Source organism: Plectropomus leopardus, chromosome 22 (genome assembly GCF_026936395.1).
Source record: "Plectropomus leopardus strain MGB_pleo_1.0 chromosome 22, ASM2693639v1, whole genome shotgun sequence".
Taxonomy (NCBI): domain Eukaryota; kingdom Metazoa; phylum Chordata; class Actinopteri; order Perciformes; family Serranidae; genus Plectropomus; species Plectropomus leopardus.
In genome coordinates, this window is record NC_142197.1 from 2,113,941 (window position 1) to 2,133,574 (window position 19,634).

The window sequence follows — 19,634 nt, forward strand, 5'->3', positions numbered from 1 at the left end:
CTGCACCGCTCTGACGGACATTTGTACCCATCAGAATGAACCACTGCACATATGAAATGAAGCCACACTTTTAAAAACACTTCTTACTTTGCCCTTTTCAGCATCTTATACACCTTTTTCACATGAGTGTTTTGCAGTGAAAATGTTCATCGAAATGTTTTCATCTTCAGTTGATGCATTTTGATCAAAATCCTCATCTTTAGTTTGTGTCCTGTGATTTAATTTGAATGTATTCACGTCACTTTTGAATTAACGTGAATGGGCTTTTATTCTGAGGATTTGAAGGAGGGAGGTGATGCTGCATTAGCCACGGTTAAGTGCAGATGATGTACAGTCACTCTTACCTTCCCTCATAAACGCTAACTCATCATTTAGGCTTTCGTATGCTTGAATGAGCCAAATGGTGATTTGAGGAAACTGTTCATTCCCAGCGAGTCGACACTTAATTTACAGGATCCAGTTTAAGTTAACTAGTTTAAACCAGGAGAGAACCACGAAGAAGTAAAGTCACCTTAGATCGCGTCAGTTGGACAAAAAAGACACAAAAGACCATTTTGTACAAAAAGTACAGGTGGTCAACAAAATATGTACTGCAGTATGCAAAACCTGTGGATACAACATATTCCAACAAACTTTACTAACAAACAAACTCAAATTAAAAAAGATTTTAAAAAAAGATTTTAGGAATTCTAGGAATTTAAGATGTTTCAGGACATTACTAAGACTAAGGGGAATTCCTTGGATTTTTGGAAATACCTTGGATTTTGGGACATTTCTATGATTTTGGAATGTATCTAGGATTTTCGGATGTTTTTAGGATTTTTTTTACATTTCTCGGATTTTAGGATGTTGATTGGATTTTCTGACATTTCTAGGATTTTAAGGCATTTGTAAGATTTGAGGGTTTTTTTAGGAGTCTGGATGTTTTAAAGATTTTCTGACATTTGGAGGATTTGAGGGCCTTCCTCTGTTTTTAGAATGTTTCTATGATTTTAAGACATTTCTAGGATATTCGCATGTTTCTTTGACTTATTTGTGGTGACAAAAGTTTGAGAACATAAATAGAGAGATTTTGAGCTTTTTTTCAATCAGTGATTATTTTCTTGTAAATCTTTCCTCAAACCTGTCAAAAACTCTGCTGGAGAAACAAAACTTTGTAAATGTGTAGAAATTATTTGCAGTTTTCAAAACAAAACCAAAAAAACTCTAAATGCATGTTGCATTCAACCTGTCACCTCGATCCTAATTTCTGCTGCCTGTTTTAGCCAAACTGGATCATTTAAAGAGAAAAAAATTTTTGACTAAAAGTAACAACTCAAAGTTGAATTAAAAGTCACGAGTTTTTGATAACTAGACTCAAACTATGAATAATAACGAATAAATGAATGAATAATAAATGAATAAAACATGACTGAAACTGATAGGCTTTTCAACTCAAAGCTAAGACCAAATCTGAAATAGCTGCCAAAATTATTACCGCTTGGGAGTTGACTCAGGCCTTGCCTGTCTAGATCTGGAACTCGACTCGGGACCCGAGTGCAAAAACAAAGACTTGGTCCCTCTGCTGCCAGGTTGTTAGAAATATGAATTTTCCTTTAACCAAAATAATGGCTGAGAAAACCAGTTCCACCCTGCTGCTCTGCCCAGGCGACAGACTGTTGTTGAAGCAGTGCTGTGTTTCCACCTGGGTGAGTCATCACAGTATTTATTTAAGGAAGTGGCGAGTGAACTATCCGACCACACTGTGTGACAGCCCTTTTATCGATGCCTTGACATTCGGGGCTTGGCCTCGGGGGCTGCAGGAGGCTGGCAGCTTGTCAGACAGAAATGAACAGTCACACATGAGCTGGTTAGAAGACAGTTTGTTTTAAACAATGTTAGGAGTCGACATCCAGACAACCTAACTTCCTCCACATAACTTTATTTTCCATTCATAACATTTGCATTCGGAGATGACAGGTTTATAATAATGTGTATATGTTGCAGGCTTAGTACATGAAAAAGTTAAGAAATTTACAAGTAGCAATTTCCAGGTTTGGAAATGTTTTGGAAAACTAAATATATCCTGAAAGTTTTGGAAAAGTCATGTAATTTTGTGTCATAAACCTGTATAATAACATATGATGTCACAGGTTTGAAAGGCATCTTTTCCTATAAAAATTACCAAAAATTTTCAAAGAAAAAGTTAACAATAACGTTAATTTTTTTAAAAAAAATATGGCTCAATACTTCCTTTGAAATCCGTCAAAAACATTCCTAAAAATATTTGGTTAAATATAAACAACATTCCCAAAAAAAAAAAAAAGATTTAAAGGGAAAAAAAAAATAAAAATGAGGGTAAAATACTTTCTTTAAAAATCACCGAAAATCACCAATGCTAATATCTTTTCTATAAACATTGCCAGAAATTGAAAACTTAAAAAAGTAACCAAAATATTATTATTTTTTAAATATGACCAAAAATAGGAAAAAGAAAAAAAATCAACAAGAAATATTCACAGAAAACAAAAATGTACAACAAAAATGTTTTCTTCAAAAAACAAAATCTCCACAATGCTGTCTCTAATAATCATTAACTATTTGACATGTTGAAGTAGTGAACATTTCAGAGAATGTATGGCCTTCAGTCGTGGAAAAGTCATTTAAATGTTTTGGTGGAAACGAGGATGACCTCCGGTGCAGGTGAAGTTTTGGTGTGTGTGAGGAGGTGTTGGGAAGATCTTCATGTTTGTAGAAACACATTTGTCATGTCAGAGATGATGCGCGGCGCCTCTTTTAATACTCTGTGCTGAAATAAAATCCCGTCTCTCCTATAATGGCATGCGCTCGTCTAATCATGAGAAGTAGTAACACTGATGGAGTGCCTCGGCTGTGTGGGAGAGTGTCACTGTTAGCTTAGCGCGGCTATTTCAGGGCCCTTCCACGCTAAACCATCAGCACCCACACACACGAGTGCCAGCACTCGCATGCAAAAGCCTGAGTGTTGAACTCCATTAATACACAGATGCATGTGAAAGCCTCTCTGCGTGTTTGTGAAGCTTTGTGTAGCTTTGACACGCTTTGTTCACAGACACAAAAGCAGAAAACTGATTTTCTTTTCTGCCACTTTTGTTTAAAATCAAAGCACTAATTTGGGTGCTGTACTATGTTTTTCTCCTCCTCTGTACCTTTTTGCAAGAAGAAAACAACAAGTTATTCTCTTTCTGAGAGTATTAAAAGGTATAAACACCCAACAAACAATTCGAGCACATAAAAGGACAAAAACAGACTTTAATTAATTACGCTTTGCCATCCAACTTCTCATGTCTCTCCTGTCGCTCCGTCTCGCCCACTCGCCTGCTTCCATCGCGGCTGGTCTCACTCCAGTGCATCAATGGAAACGTGACGCCTGTGACAGGAATACTTGTAATTATCCTCCCACGCTCTTGAAGGCGATTGGACGGCCGGTGCTTTTCCGACACGCTAGCCACCGCCCACGGCAGATCTGTCAATCTCCGGCGACCCCCCGCAACCATTGACACCGAGTCCCCCCACTTTCCTGCAAAACGCCTCATCAGGCGCCTCCCACCTGGGATCCTGCATGAGCTGCGTCTCACATTAAATGCAGTTTAAGTGAGCTGACAGGTGAATCGACACACAGACGCTGCGCACGTGTAGATGCACAGCTCCTCCTGGCACCGAGGCACGTTCAGTAACAAAGGTGAGTGATTCTTATCAGTCAGGCGCTCTCACACCTCGGTGACGCAGTGCTCACTGCCAGCTTCCCTCCGATATTTTACGTTCCTTCATCCCAGCTTCCTGTATGTTGCACGTTCTCCTCTGAATTGATGCAGAAACTTTCGGTTCCTCGCTCCACCGCTCTCACAAACACACAAAGGAAAAGAAAAAAGACTCGAAAACACGATACATCACATGCACTACGATACCCATCCAGATTGCTTTCTGCGGTTTGATAATAATAATAATAATTAAAGTTGCAAGCAGCGATGAACGGGCCCTCGCTCCTCCGTGAACGTTGGGGGGTACGGGTGGTATGATTCTGGCCGGGCTGCTTGTGAGCTGTGTGAGGTTTGACAGCAGCCGCTTCCAGATGAGCAGGTGGATGTTTTCTTTTCTTTCCTCTCATAAATCAGCTTCTTGGCTGTATGCAACTACATCTGGTCTTGTTTAATTTCAGGCCACTTTCCGGATGTCAGTTAGTGTAATATTGACATGCAGATGTCTTAAAGCCTGAACACATATGCAGCATGTGAGGTTTTTGGACAGATTGGACCATGTACCTCTGAGTTATAAACCACTTCCTGTTTCATGGTGAAACATGGATGTTTGACGCCTTGTGACAGCTACACGGTGTGACAAAAACTCAAGCTTTTGCTAACTTTTGATGTCCATAGCCTTTAGATGGTACTCAGAGAATTTGTAGGAGGAGTAAATCAAAGAAGAAAACCACATTACCACATTACCTGTCGCCAGTAGGCGGCACTATAAGTAACGGCAACGGTTGTCAAGCAACGGTTGTCATACAGATGTGTTCAGGGCAGGACTGTTATCCAACATATTACATTTGGAGCTGATTTATAAAGCTATAAGTTAGTTATGAACCACTTCCTGTTTACTTTCTGGTTTACGGGGAGTCATGGGAGTTTTAGGCCTCGCCACATCCACACGGTGTGACGAAAACTCAAACTTTTCATAACTTTAGATGTCCCACGCCTTGAAATGAGACTCAGAAACTCTTAAGTCATTAAGATAAAATCTCTAGGAGGAATTAAAAAGAGAATGACCACTGGAAATGGCAAAAAAAGCAACAAAATTGAAACTTCAAATCAAAATGGCCAACTTCCTGTTGTGCTGTGTCATGTGATAAAGGCTTACAATAACACAATATTATTTATCGTCCATATTGCTCAGCCTCGAAAAGACTATGAACTTTTAGTTTTGGTAGAATAATACAGACTTTTGTTGTTTCTGTTTTCCTCAGCTGTCCTACATTTCCCAAGATGCAATTCAACCAATACCCAATGAAACAATATCCAGAAAAGTCTTTTTCCTCCTGCTTTTAAACCTGTGCCAGAATGACCTTCATGCCTTATAATGTGGTCTTTTTGGAAACTCCAAGATCCATAAGAGTAACTTATGTCGCCCAATGATTGACAGTATAGTTTGCAGCGATTATTCTTATATATTAAGTCTTTAGAATAATCATCTTTAATCGGAGTGTTTCCAGAATATCTTGAAGTCTAATACACGCGCCTGTCACCGAGCTGAGCAGTTAAACTTTGACCCGACGGAAAATGTCACTAATTGTCCCTCCACAAAAGCAACACTAATTGCTTTGAAACTCCGAAGACGAGCCGCAACCTCAAGCGTTTGTCACGGCCGCGGCGTCTGAAAGATCACAAATTCTTTGTTGGTCTGATGAATGAATCTATTTCCACGGCTGATGGTAAATGGGCAGGCATGTTAATTAAAGGCTCGTCGTCGCACTTGAACTTATTACCTAGCTTCCTGCTAATGAGCTAAAGGATGCCAAATTCTTAAAAAAAAAAAAAAAAAACGCCGGAGAGAAAACAAGCTTTATCTAGGAGGTTGGAGGAGACTGGAATGTAAAAAAAACCTCACTAACAGCTCTTTCACTACTTCACCTTTACAGAGAAATAACTCTTTTTCTTCCCCGCTGCCCATATCTGTGCTGTAATGGCAAGTAATTTAAGGGAAATTAACACTTTGACATGCTCCTCAGGGGTTGGGGAAAAGTGGAGAGGATAAGAGAAAAGAGGAGGAGGAGGGAGCATGAAGAGGAGACGGAAAAAGAGGATGAATTAGTATTTAATTCAGTATGGCTGAATCTTTGGTCCAAGGGTTAAGTGCGGCTGAGTTAAACTGTCGCCCGCAGTCCCATCGGCCGGGAACCTTTAACTGTCGAATGGATTTAAAAACCAGCAGGGAGCGCCAAGGCAGATGGTGCGCAGACAGAAGACATCATGAACACCAAACGTTTCAGAACACATAATTCAGTTTTTGATCGTTGTCCCGATCAACTTGAGAACATCTTGAATGGACTTTTAAATGTCCACCATTTGTCAAACCAAGCACATGTCGTTCTCTACGGCCAAGAGTGTCGCTTTTAGCTCGTAACCGCCAAATTTCAGGATTGAGGATCTGATATGTAAAATTATAGTGTAATGGGCCATAAAGCTCCATCTGACAAAGTGTTGGAATCTCCCACTGCAATGTCCCATTTCTGTTTATGAATTTATCTTATTAAGCCATTTCAATGTGGTCTAAGAAAGTCCTGGTCCCCAAAAAGACGAGAAACATAAGACCCATTCTGGAAATCAGCCCACTGGACGACTGCATGGCTTGCATGCTGTTCCATGTGGGTAAAAGGCTGTTGGAGTTGGTTTAGTCAGGCAGTTTGATTCACAATTATAGAAATAACAGACACTAACCTTTTTATCATATTTTTGTTGGCAGTTGCGTTTATTGAACAGCACAGTAGACGGAGAACGGCGATGTGGTGAATGAAATGCAACAAAGGTTCCCAGTCCGAATTATAAGGCGTTGTCGGGTCTCCCCTGAGAAGAATTGCCCACCGTTCCTCGAGAACTCGATACTTTCAAGAGCTTTTTGTTTGTTTGCATTTACACCACGAACAGAGACACTGAGGTGATGCACCGTAAGCCGTCTGGTGGTTGATACATCAACATCACGTTCACTTTGAAAACACCAACGGTGATTCCTGAAGCTCTGTCTCTGAAGCCATTAATACTAGCAGTCAATGCATTTACCAAGTGTGCTAAACTGTACACACTTTTTCTGCTGTAAACTCAGTTTTTTATGTATTTATGCCAGTAAATCCCAATTTATAGTCAAATCTGGCCCCTGATAGGCTGCTGGATGCCCCCCCCACCATTTTATCCTTATCCTATCCGAAACCAGCAACACTCAACCTACTTTGTGTAGGGGCCACTTTTGCATAATGACAGATGGCCAGGGGCCAGTTGTAGCCAGAAATTTCTAGCAATTTAAGACATTTCTAGGATTTTAGGAAATTTCTAGTTTCTAGAATTTTGGACATTTTTCATTGTAGGACTTTTTTTTCTCAGATTTTAGAACATTTCTAGGTTTAAAGGATCTTTCTAGGTTTTTGTAATATTTCAAGGATTTTAAGACTTTTAAGATTTTCTAGGATTTATGGACATTTCTGCGATTCTCTTTTTTTTTTTATTTTAGAATGTTTATGGGATTTTAGGATCTTAGCTAGGACCTCTGTGGGGGGTTTGGGGGATCCTCGTTTATGCACTCTGGCACCTTATGGATACTTAAAGTACAAAAACAATTCACAGTGTGAATCACATTGTTTTTTTTGTGAATTTGGAAATGGTTGGGGGGGCCACCCGGCACCCTATCAGGGGCCAGATTTGGCCATCAGGCCGTAAGTTGAGTATCGCTGATCTACACGTTGGTTCAGCCAATGGGAACCTATTGGTGTTGATCTAACTAAGACCCTTTGCTTTGATTTTGGACTTTGGAGCAGCCAGTAGGAGTTTCTAGTCTTTAATCTGGACTCTGAAGCAGCCAATACTAATCTACTGTTTAAAATAACATTTCCAAAAGCGGATGGGAACCTCCTGTAAAGACTTGAGGATTGCCCAAAAGCAGCAACTTCCCTCAACTATCGTCTTTAATTGCAGAAAGATCTTAAATAATTTTGAAGCAAACAACCAGCGATTAAGCTTTATGGTGTTTTTTCTCCCCCTGCTACTTCTTACCTTCCATTTTTCTTTTCTTTCTCTCATTCTCTTTGTCTCTCGCTTCGTATCCCCAGCAGGCCCGTGTGGATTAACGCTGAAAGCTAATGAAATGTAATTACCGCCTTTGTCGATAAGAATCGATCGGCTCGGGTCTCACCGGCCCCTTCCCAGAGAGGGTCCCGGAGGGGCCGGCGCTGCAGCCGCAGTGGCTACCTCGGGGCTGCCCCCCTCCCTCCAGCAGCCCGGCTTTATTTCCTGTCTGGTTGCCATGAGCAATAGGAGATAGCATTGACAGGGCAGTATGAAGTGGAGTCAGATCTGTCGGATGGTCCCTCAGCGTGGCCTCGCGAGGGGGAATGAGATTCCTTATCAAATCAGCCGGATTAGAGGAAGGGTGTCAGGGAAAACGTCGATTCCTACATCAGGCGCGAGGAGATCAGGGTCTGGCGTGTTTGTGTGCAAGAAACTAATAAAAGAAAAATCTGCCCAATTTCAGAGTTCGTACGGTCATGTGAAACCTGGAGAAGTCATGGAATTTGCGAATAGCAATTTCCAGGCCTGGAAAAGTTTTGCAAAACTAAATATAACTTGAAAGGTTTGGAAAAGTCATGGAATTTTGTTTCACAAAACTGTAGAATAACACATGATGTGTCCAAGAACTGTTGGAAAGCTTCTGGCAGTGATAAATGGTGTAATTTTAATTTTGATCCTCAGCTTTGGAAGGTATATTTTCCTTTTTTTTCTTCCAAAAATTGCCATTTTTTTTATATCACTGAAAATTTTTCTTTAAAAAATGTCATAAAATTTCCAAAGTTTCAAAAAATTTGAAAATTTTGAATATGAATATTGCCACAAAAAATTAATAATGAGCCATGTTTTCAATTTGAAGAATGCCAAAAAAATGAAAGGGGCAAAAAATATCTGTTAAAACAGACATAAAAAAAAAGTAAATGAAAAGTTTTTTGTGGATAATCGTGGTAAAATAAAAACAAAATAAAGACATTAAAAGTAAGCCCGTCCCTTAAGCCAAAATAAAAACATAACTCCCGTGCCCTCTTCTTTTTGTACCCCCCCCATAAATAACAAGCAGCCCCTAAGTTATCTCTAAATATTCAGTCCTAATCCTGTTCTGAATTCATTATTTTTTTTAATAACAAACTTTAAAATGCTGTTTTATAGTAATTTAAAAAGCACTGATAAGGAGTTTCCATGATCATTTCAGAGAATGTATTGTCTTGAAAATTCTCCTCAAAGTCATGGTAGTTTATTAATAAAAATGTGTATAAACACAGTCATTTTCTTGCTTTCTTCTCTTTGCTTCACCTCACGTGAACCAGTTTTAATATTGCAAACATTTTTGCCAACTTCATCAGTTTTTCATGGTTATATTTATTTCTAATTATGATTTCTGTTCCAATTTCATTTCAATTTCCAAATGAAGTTGGCTAGTTTGAGATAAGTTTGTTTTTTTATTAAAATGTTTAATGGTTAGGGGCCAGTGGGGATGTCTCTGTAATACAGATGTTTCATAAAGTCAATGAGAAGAGTTGCGTGAAACCAAATTTGTACCTTACTAATTAGCTTCCTAAATACACTGCCAAGAAGTGACTGAATACCTTTCCAAATTTTCTTCTGCTCCTTTGATTCTTTTAAGAAGAAGATTTGGGAGGCCGGAGTTCAATGTATTTCTCTAATAGTGATATTGTATGTTTTCTTCCTTCGTAACCTTCACTGAACATTTGGGTTTACCCTTAAATTCCTTTTTGTAATGTTAAAAAGCTAAAAATTGATCCCTTTGTGGGAGTGCATGTTTTTTCTTTGCACTCCTTTTCCTGTTCAGCCAGGTAAAAGACAATTGAGCCCCTTTTGAGGCAAATTTCAAACATATCCGTCAACTTCCAAATTCCTTGAGAACAAAAGACCCAGACGCTCTAAAGGAGCCGCTGTAAGTCAGCCGGGATAGCACACGCTACATGGACGCACATCACAAACAACACAAAGAATGGATCCCTTTTACCTGTAGGGAGAACACAGGTGTGGAAATGCAGTGTGAATAAAAAGGTACTCGAGGAAATATGAGTGAAGTGGCCTACAGACGATTCGTGCGTCTGTGACTCAGAGAGCAGCGGAGCTGTGTGTTGCAGGTTTTTTTTGGATGTTTAAACGCTAGCGGCGATTCTTGAAGCTCTTACTCTGAAACCAGCAGCACTTTTAGTCAATGCAGTTACCAAGTGTGCTGATAGAAGCACGTTATCTGCTTTATCTCAGTCTGTAGCTGATTTACGCCGGTGATACTCAACTTAAGGCAAAATCTGGCCCCCAATAGGGTGCCCGTGGCCCCGTGACCATTTTCTGAATGACAAAAACAAATAAAGTGATTCACACTGTGAATTGTTTTTGTACTTTTAGTATCTATAAGGTGCCAGGGTGCATAAAACAGCATCAAAATAGAGCTTGTTGATGAAAAAAAGTAAAAAAAATCCTAAAAATATCTTATAATCCTGGAAATGTCCATAAAACCTACAAATGTCCTTAATTCCAAAAAGTCCTGAAATCCAATAAACATCCTTTAAACCTAGAAAAGTCTTAAAATCCTAAAAACCTCTCAAAATCATAGGAATGTCCTAAAATTCTTGAAATCTCATAAAGTCGTAGAAGCATCCTAAAATCTTGGAAATGTTCTGAAATCCAAAAAACTCATGAAATCAAAGAAACGTGCTGAAAAACCTAAAAAAAAAGTTCTAAAATCCTAGAAACATCCTAAAATCCGGGAAATGTCTTAAAATCCTTGAAACATCTTAAAATCTGACAAATGTCCTAAAGTCTGAGAAATGTCCTCAAACCCTGAAAACATCCTAAAACCCCATAAACATCCTAAAATCCTTGAAATGTCCTAAAATCCTTGAAATGTCCTAAAATCCTTGAAATGTCCTAAGATCTGTGAAACTTCCCTATATCCTAGAAATTTGCGCAAATCCTTAAAATATATAAAATATCGTAAAATCTGAGAAACAAGCTAAAATCCCAGATTTGTGTATGGGGCTGCTTCGTTTGGCCCCTGGCCTCCTGTCATTTTGCCAATGTGGCCCCTGATCAAAGCCAGTAGAGTTTCCCCGCTTTACATTTATTGTAGTTTTCCGTTGTAGTTATTGTCTGTTTTATAACTCTCAAAATCCAAAAGATTTTGAGTGTTTATGGTCGCCTGCAGAGGACATGGTGCCTCTTTTCTTTGTAGATACTTTGGACTGTTCGTCTGTCATTTTCTCAAAAAAGATTTGAGATTTGCTCTGCACATTTATTCTCTCAGGAGCTTGAGGCTTTGTGATTTTGGTGACCGTGTGACCTTTCATCATCTGAAACTCCAAAAAATTGCTTATTGCCAGAACAGGGAGACATGTCCTGAACCAGGCTGAACCCTGCGTGTATAAACTCTACAGCTGCTCCGTCATTAATGCTGACGGCCAGTTTATGCATAAATTATCGTATTTTTAGTCCGTAGAGCTCCGTGCACCGCGGAGCACTTTCTTATTCTGTGGGAAACTATTTCCGTGCAGCAAATGGCAGCAAACATGCAAAAGGTGGACAAACTGAGTTGTATCCTCTCCCACACACTCACACACACACCAGCGCGGTGGTTTGGGGAAGGGGCCAAGTGTGTGGGAGAGATGGAGGGAAGGATCGATAGAGCAGCGAAACAGTGCTGTAAACCATGAAAGAAGACAAAAGCCTCCTGTTTTCCCACACTGCACCAGACTCTGTTAGCCTGGGAGCTACAGCGCTACCACCAACACACACACACACACACACACACACACACACACACACACACACACTTGCATACAATCACCCGGCTCGAGTGCAGCGATAAAGGAAAAAAAATAACATGTACCCAGGAAATATCAATAAGCGTCTCTGGGAACCGACACACACTTTGGCTGAGGGAGGGGCGGTTTTTATTCCGAACTCCTTCAGCCCGCCGTATACGGCGGATTGATTTTTATTCTTTGTTTATGTCCTCCGGTGCGTTGTAAAACTTATTTTATGCTTCACCTTAAATGCCCACAGTGTGTGGCTGTCTGATGGCTTCGATGCGTGCGTGTTCTTTGTGTATCTTTATTTTAACCCTTAAGGCGAAAATATTGTTAGTCAAAATATTGCATCCCTTCTTCTCATAGTACTCGGTCAAACTGAAGCACACAAACTGTTGATATAACTGGAGTGTACTCTTTGCAAAAACACCATCCTGCAATGTTTACGCAACGTTCATGAAGAATAAACGTCCATAAATCACTTAGAGAGCAAATAAATAACCACTCCTTTCTATTTAATTAAACAAAAAAAATCTGATTTTTTTTTTTTTTTAGCAGATTTGCCAAAGTAAACTTGGACTCCGTGATACTAACATAAAACAACTAATAGCCTGAGATATTATTGGCTTAAGTCACTGAACTTAACAGGCTTATATTTAGGACAGGTGTCTGTATGGGACGGGAAATCAGTGAAAAGTACGCGAAAATTACCTGAAAGTTTGCAACAAAAAAAACCCCAAAAAACCCAACCAAACAAAAAAAATAAATAAACAAACAAAAAATAAACAAAAGGAAAACAAAATAATACAAAGCAAGAAATGACCTGAAAAAAGCTTAAAAATTATCAAAATTCTGTAAAATAATATTAAACATATAATTATGAATATAGTTTACTGGACAAGGGTACTCTGACTTTCCAAAACTTTATTGTAATCTTTTTTTGTTCAGAGGAAATTTCAGAAATATTGAAATATAAATCTAGTATTGCAATATAGCCTTAAAATATCACAATATTATTTGTATTATTATTATATTATATGTTTGCCTAGTCAGCTATCAGACGTTGAATTTCAATAAAAAATATATTTTAAAAAAAGATACTTTGCATATAGATGGATAAACTATTGTTACACAGATATCACAATACGGTGGTATATTGATTAAGACACAAAGTAATCACTGACCTCTTGGCAGGTTATACTTCTACCCAATGCATCATGGGAGCTGTAGCAGTAGGGGAAAAAAAAAAAAGGTCAATAAAAAGTTGGAAAGCAGCGAGTGAGAAACATGATGAGTTGCTCTTTTTTAAAACACCTTTTTTCGGGATTGCAACGTCCTTGATGTTGTTTCTGGGTGATTTAACATGAAGCTCGAAGACAAAACGTATAGTAACAAAACGAGCTGGTAACAAGCAGCGGAGAGCTCAGTCATCTGGTGGTTGTTGGTGTGTGTGTGTGTGTGTGTGTGTGTGTGCGTGTGCGTGTTAGTAACAGTCAGTGTGTGTCTGTCTGTGTATTTTTGTCATATTTGTGCTTTATGTCACTCCTCATTTGATGACTCTGATGAATATCTGAGGGGACATTTTTTGGTGTCATTTGAGGGCCCCCGAACACACTGAAATGCTCCTCTGATGATACGCGCACACCCACACACACACACACACACACGAACACACACACACACACACACACACACACACACACACACACACACACACACACACACACACACACACACACACACACAGAGTGCAGAGAACGGGCGCAGCGTGTATTTGTTTGAGCGTCCACAGTATCGCAGCAGTCCGCTCAGAGATCAGGTTTATTTAACAAGCATCTAAGCAGAACCAGCAGAGCCCTCACTAATAATAACTCAAACAAATGCCCCTCGACCGTACGAGAGCAGCGGGAATCCTAAAAATACTCTCCTTTAATCGCAGGATATTTTCGGCCGCTGCAGTTGGGGGGGAGGTTAGCAAAGCTGCTGTAAGTGAACCGTGTGAGTCGGGAGGAGCCTCGATAACTGATGAAAACGCTCTCATTGTGAACACTGTCGCTGCTGTTTGTGTGGATGGTTTAATCAAAGTTGTTTAACCCCGTCGGGTCCGCTTTAGTATTACACACACTTAAATCGCTTAAAATGCGCTTTTCAAAATCAAGCTTAAAAAAATATTACATATTAATATTTTTTTCTACTTTCATTACGTTTATTTTTTTAACCAGCATAAGTCCTAATAAGAAATATCAAATATTCACAAAATTTCAGAATTTTAACCCTTTAAATGCCAGCTTTTTGCTGTGACGCCACTATGTTTTTAAATGGGAAAAAAAAAAAGTTTACAATAGCCTACCTGCAAAGTAGATTTATTTCTATTATCACAGCCTGGGATATGTCACTGATCAGTTACAATATTGATTTTATAAATTATTATTTTTGTGCACTGTCAAATGCTCAAACTCCACTCTGGACACAACAATAACAACAACAACAACAACAACAACAACAACAACAACAACAACAACAACAACATGCGCTTTTTGAAACCAGGCTGTAAAAAATATGTAATAAATTCTACTTTCATTGAGTTAAATTTTTTTCACTAACATCAGTCTTAAACATACATTTAAAATGGTTTATAAATGGAGAAATATATATATTTTATTTATTACTTTTAATTTTTTTTTAGTTTCCAACTCCTGTCATTGGGCTTTTAGTAAAGAAAAAGAAGAAAAAAGAGAAAATATCAAGGTTGCATACAATGATGTGCGTACAATAACAGTGATGGGTCAGGTCACACATATTGCAACAAAGGAAACTCGTCTTACGCACGTTTTGGTTTTCTGTGCTGAGATTTTGTGACGTCAGAGATACCTGCCTCCATGAAATGCATATATAAGTGAGAAAAAGTCCAGAATATTGATTATTTTACAGCGTCACATTCGTGTGCAGCAACGCAGCCACGCAGCCATGCAGCTCGTGCTAATAAGCTAACAGACACGAAGAAGGTAGAAATGCAATAAAGTTGAAGAAAAGCCAGAGTTGTTGACTCTGTGTGTGAGCGTATGAGCGGAGCGTGAGGGCGAGGGACCGGGTGGTGGTTAAAAGCAGACCAATTAAGAGGAGCCCTGCTGTTACCACGGCAACTGGCAGGTGGATTACCTGGTTGTTGCAGGAAGTTAAAGTGCTGTCAGTCACCGAAGCTCACTTTTTTTGTCTTTTTTTTCATATCTGACTTTATTTCTTACATTTCTCTTCCTGTCGTTGCCTCACTGAGCACAGGAAGAGTCTCTGACTCCGTCGCGGTCGTGAGGTCTGCCCCCAGCGCCGCGGTAATCGAAAGACTTTTTGTAAAGGCCGTCTCCATCTTCATCACAACCTTCTTCCCTCTTATTTATTTCCCTCCTGCTTTTTTCTTCCAGCCGACAGCTGCCTGCCCATCTTCCCTTTTTTTCCTCTCCCCGTTTCTTTCTCTGTCTGTCAGTTTGTCTTTCATTTCGTACCCCCAGAGCGAGAGGATTCCTGCAGAGGAGTGGCATTTAGAGAATCTCACTCTCCTATTGCTGTCTCTCCACTGGGGTTAGAGAAAATCAATCCCACTAATTAGATCTGTGCATCACTGTTATTTTGTCTCTACGTGTGTGTGTGTGTGTGTGTGTGTGTGTGTGTGTGTGTCTGCGTGTCTGTGTGTGTCTGTGTGTGTCTGTGTGTGTGTGTGTTCTGCATGTCCTGTAATCTATATTTAATGTTAGGAAGCTGAGCTTTAAAGAGCGCCACAGCTGGCCTGTTTGCTAATTAATGACATTTTCCCCTTTAATTACCATTCAGTGGAAGCCTGTGCTCTGCTCCTCTCTGTCTTTGTTTTTTTTTCTTTCTTTCGTTCTTCCTCTCGCTTTCTTCTTTCTTTGCTGTTGTCTTCTTCCGCTCTGTCTTCATAATTTCTCTCTTTCATCATCTCCTCTCATTTTGCTGTTAGTTATCTCTTCTGTCAGATGGCTCCTTACTTTTTTTCTTTATTTTCACGTTGCCCAAATGTCACTGTCAGGTCTCACCGGGGCTCTTTTTTCCATTTTCTTGCGCTCTCTTCTTCTGCAGTGGTTTAATGGCTCCTGCTTGGAGAGTTAGCGCCACTAGCTGTTTATTGCTATTCATCCAACTCCTGATATTCACGTAACAGTAGGTGATAGAAATGCATTTATTTTGCATTTGCCAATATTTTGAAAATTTGGGTAGAATTTGCTCTACATATTCATGGAAACTCTATTCAAACCCTTAAAAATCTTAAAAATGTTATACAAACCGAGAAATTTCCTGAAATCCTACAATTTGAGAAACATCCTAAATTCTGACAAATTTTTCAAATGCCCTGAAATCCTAAAAAATGTCCTTAAATCCTACAAAATTTCCTAAAGTCCTAGAAAAGTCATAAAATTCAAGAAAAAATTAAAATCCATGCGCTAAATTTCTAAAAACCTCTTAAAATCAGAGAAAAGTTCTAAAATTGTAAAAAAAAAAAAAAAAAAAAAAGGCCTTAAATCCTAGAAACATGCCCTTGAAATATCTTGAAATTCTAAAAACATCCTTGAATCTGACAAATGTCCCAAAAATCCTAGAAAAGTCTTAAAATCGCAGAAAAATCCAAAAATCTTAGAAATGTCCCAAAATTCTGAGACATGTCCTAAAATTCTAACAAATCCCACATATGTTCTAAAATCGGAGAAATGTCCCACAGTTCTAGAAACATCCTAAAGTCCAAGAAAAGTCTTCAAATACTAGAGATGTCTTGAAATCCTAAAAATGTTCTGGAAACACGTATGGGGCTGCTGCAGCTGGCCCCTGAAGTCATTTTGCAGAAGTGGCCCCAAAGTAAAGCAGGTGGAGAGTCCCCGCTCTGCAGGCGTGCTCGCAGCTCTTTAGTGCTGCACTTTTAACAATGCTGCTGTGAGCTAAATGCAAACGTCACCGTAATTCAAGGTTAAGAAAAAAAGCTGCTTGCATGTCTTTACATTCTCTCTCATTCTGTCTCTTATTTCCATCTCTGTGTCTTCGTGGCTCAGATGTGAGATCGGCTGTTTGTCTCCCCGGGGAGAGGGAGCGAGAGCGGAGTCTCCATCTGCCTCTCAGCCTCGTCATCCCTCCACCCGTCCTCACCCTCCGTCTCTCCCTCTCTCTGCCTCCCCGGGATCTCGGTCCGTCACCACCTGTCAGATGCCCATCTCTCCCCCTCTCAGCAGCTCTGTCTCTGTCCAACTGTCACATCAAATTTTGAGTGAACTTCCAATGATAGAAAAGACTGAAATGTGAAAAAAGGTGCACTTTCATGGGTTTGTTTGGAGTCAGCTGCTGAAAATGCACGGGGGAGACACGGGGACCTTTGTGCTCCTTATGTTACATCAGCACCGGCAGCGGTTCAACTGCTTGTTTTTTTAAGTCGTTTTTTATTCATTTTGGATCTAGCAATATATTTTCAAAGTCAGCTCAAATTTAAAAACAAAAAGACACAAAAAACCCCAAAACAAAACCAAATTTAAAAAAAAAATTTTAAGGGAAAATTAAAAAAAAAATAAAAATTCTTCTTTTTTCAATTCAATTTTCAGCTAGATATTATCAGCACGATGTGCTTAAATTTACCTGAAGTTTGTTTAAGACGGAGCTTTTAATTTTGATATCATGCTGGAAACTTTAATAAATAATAATAATTAATTGAATACCTCTGCTGTGAACCACCTCCAAGGTGATACCACAGTTATGGTCATAGATGACAGACATGTCCAACAGCCCGCTCCAGCGCAGACATGTCCAACAGCCTGCTCCAATGTGGACGTGTCCAACAGCCTGCTCCAGCGCGGAGATGTCCAACAGCCCACTCCAGCGCAGACATGTCCAACACCCCGCTCCAGCGTGGACATGTCCAGCAGCCCGCTCCAGCGTGGACATGTCCAGCAGCCCGCTCCAGCGTGGACATGTCCAACAGCCCGCTCCAGCGTAGACATGTCCCACATCCCGCACCGGACATGTCCGCCAGCACGCACCGGCGTGCGGCCATGTCCCACAGCCCGATCCAGTGCGTAAATGTGCGACAGGCTGCTCCAGTGTGGACGTGTCCCACAGCTCGCTCCAGCGTGGACTCGTACGACAAAAAATAAATAAATAAAAAAAAACACGACCTACACTGAAATAGGCAGATACATTACGAAGAATATCCAATCTTCATATATGTGTGGAGCATCTTTAACCCTTTGAAACCTGGAGCGACATCGCTTTTCTAATGCTGCGTTCAGACACCTTCACAAATATTTAAACCTTCGAACTCTGACCATTGTGGTTTGCTGTCCTTTGAAAACATAGAAAAAAGGCAAAGAGCAACTTGGCAAGAGGTGTTCCACAAACTGCAAAAAATGAGTAGATTTAGAGAATTATTTATAAAAATACTCGGGAAAAATGTTCAAAAAATAATAATGATAATTATAAATGTAATTCTCTTGATTTTATATTTATTTTATAGACTTTTTTAACACATTTTCCAGGTCATTTCTTGTCTTCCTTATATTTGATCTTTGTTTTTATTTTATTTTATTTTATTTCATTTTATTTTTTATTTTATTTTTATTTGTTTAGTACTTTATTTATTTATTTTTTAGGTACATTTCTTGTTTTTTTTGCATTTGCATTTTTTTTCTTGCTAATTTTTGGGTCATTTCCTCCTAAGATGCTCATTGACTTCATATGTTTTTGAAAGAAATGCTCAGGTTTCAAAGGGTTTACAGTCTTTTTAGTCCTTTGTGTGCGAGACTTAATCTTGTGGAGTTTTGCCGTTTTAAAGTCGGCAGTCTCGGTGTAAAAGTGGTAATTGTGGGTCATTTCATCCCTGAGTGGGATGAAATGTGTCTGCAGTGAAACGTCTGGAAATAGCCACATTGTCTGAGCCATTATGGAGAGCTGACTCAGACTCTAACTCAGAAACTTGATCCTTGAATCAGATTGCATTTTGTGACTCATGATAATCTCTCGGGGACTGAGCATCAGCTGTGGGTGAAGTTAGCAATGAATGCTGCTTTTCCTGTTTTTGTTTTTTTTTCATTTTTATCTCTAATGAGAATTAAAACCTCCGAGATCAAACCGGAAGACGTGTTGGCTGCCCACACCTCGTCGTAACACCTCTGACAGAAAGCCGCGTCGCTTAGCAACGAGCTCCAAGTGAGAAAATAGCAAACAGAAAACCTACAGATTAGTCTGAGATGTAAAACCGCTCACACGCTTCACTTCTGATCCCGCAGTGTTTCCACCCGAGTCTGAGCAGGTCACAGGGGTCACAGGGGTCACGGGGGTCACCTCCAGTCCTCCAGTCGTATGAGACACTCGGAGGTTCGATCAGGCTTCAGTTTGTCTTCAGCTCGGTCCTTCAGGGAGCAGAAGACGCCAGTGAGAACGTGAGGAGACAGTTTGACGTTTTGGACACTCGACCAGCTTTATTTGGGGGCCACTTTTCTAAACTGACGGGGGGCCAGTCACAGCAGCCCCTACATTTTTTTAGATATTTAGGACATTTCTCGGAGTTAGGACAATTTCAGCACGTTTCCAAGATTTTAGGACATTTGTAGGATTTTAGGATATGTGTAGGATTTAAGACATTCCTAGATATTAAAGTACTTTTCTAGGATTTTAGGACACTTCCGGGATTTGAGAACTTTTTTAGGATTTTAGGACGTTTTAAGGACTTAATGAAGTGACTTGGCTTTTAGGACATTTCTAGGATTTTAGGATGTGTGCAAAATTCTTGGACTTTTTTAGGATTTTAGGACACATTCAGGATTTTTGGATGTTTATGTGACTTTAGGAAGTTTCCAGGACTTTAGGACATTTCTAAGATTTAAGGACGTTTCTAGAATATTAGGACATTTGTGGGATTTTAGGACATTAGGGTCACTTTTTTGATACACAAGCTCTGTTTTGATGCTGTTTTTCATACTCTTGCACCTTATGTATACTGATATTTTTATTGTGAATTATAAAATGGTTGGGGGGGGCGGCGCCCGCTGTGCTTGCAGACTGCTTGTATGTGCAGTGCAGG